The following is a 1,281-nucleotide window of genomic DNA, read 5'->3' on the forward strand; positions in this document are numbered from 1 at the left end:
TTTTGTTACTGATTAATAGTTTCCCCTCGGGGATTAATAAAGTATATCTTAATCTTAATAACTCACCACTCTGAAACTCTTGCTCCAGACCAAATTGCCAAGCTGGTCGGCAACACGTAGCCTACAGCTGAATCAAAGCTGACCCACCTTTCTCTGCTTCTGATTGGCTAGTAGTCCTTAACAAGGAACTGCGCATGTGCAACTCCCAACAAAGATTATTTAGAGACAAGATGTATCACTCCATAGCTAAAACGAAGCGTTCAACACAGGGTGAAAAGAGGAGCTGCAGCAATGTGCAGTATGACAAAAATATGGTGTTTTTTGAAAATTAAACCATGCAAACCTGTTCTGGCACAACCTTTAAATAGGATTTTGAACCTCAAAATGAGCATAATACCACCCCTTTAAACACTTTTGTTAAACATGGTAAACATAAAGTATATTCTAACTGAAAAGTTTCTTGGGTGGGGTTATTTCATTTGGCAGGTGACGCACAAACAACAACAACAACAACAACTAAATCAACAAGAACAAGTGAAAACAGCACAAAATCAGTTACAGCCACAACAACAACCAAAGATGGTTCAACAAAACTACACGGTAGTAACTCATTTTTCTAGTCTCTCTGTCAGCTACCCATTGACAGTGGTATAAAACAGAAAGTAGGAAGTGATCGAGATCGATCAAAAATTATTATTGATTAATCTTTTATCAGTCTATGTCAGATGTGTTCATGCAACACTAAATAACAGAACAAAAGGTTGCCGCCAAAAGGTTTTTATTCTCTTTCCAGGTTTGTGGTTCATCGTTGTGTTTGTAGGAGTTGCAGCACTCTTGTTTGAACTCATCAGATGGAAGAAAACTAAAGGTGAGAGCAACCACAGATATTATAAACAAGAAGTTTTGATGAACCTGGATTTTTATTGTTGAAGCTAAAGTCGACTCTCTTTTGTCTCTTCAGGAAAAAAACCCCAGATGGATGAAAACACTGTGAGTTTTACGGCTGAGTAATCAAATGTTTCTACAGTTATGACAGAGCTGAATCAGCTGCTCTCTGACAGAGTCATCCAAATCTAAACAGCCTTCACAGAGCCAGTGTTTGACCACATGGAAGTAGACTCTGTTTGTTTGTTGTTTTCAGGGACGGAGCTTAAACCCTGCAGTGAGTCCAGAAAGCAGTCAGGACACGGTGAGATCTCACACTACACCCAGGACAAAGTTACACTCACTGTTTTTAGATTTGTTGTTCAAAATGTAGCTCTATGAGACACACAGTGACTC

General features: G+C 39.0%; 1 long non-coding RNA gene across 1 annotated transcript; it reads left to right on the forward strand.

The window, feature by feature from the left end:
- Window positions 1-220: 220 nt before the first annotated feature.
- On the forward strand, window positions 221-991 carry LOC119909535. The gene is made up of 3 exons (XR_005445472.1): window positions 221-600; window positions 794-868; window positions 962-991. It is a non-coding gene; the product is annotated as an uncharacterized LOC119909535 (long non-coding RNA).
- Window positions 992-1,281: the final 290 nt, after the last annotated feature.

The sequence above is a fragment of the Micropterus salmoides genome, unplaced genomic scaffold, assembly GCF_014851395.1.
Source record: "Micropterus salmoides isolate LMB-PRFRI ecotype aquatic unplaced genomic scaffold, ASM1485139v1 Ms_hic_scaffold_18, whole genome shotgun sequence".
NCBI classification, from domain to species: domain Eukaryota; kingdom Metazoa; phylum Chordata; class Actinopteri; order Centrarchiformes; family Centrarchidae; genus Micropterus; species Micropterus salmoides.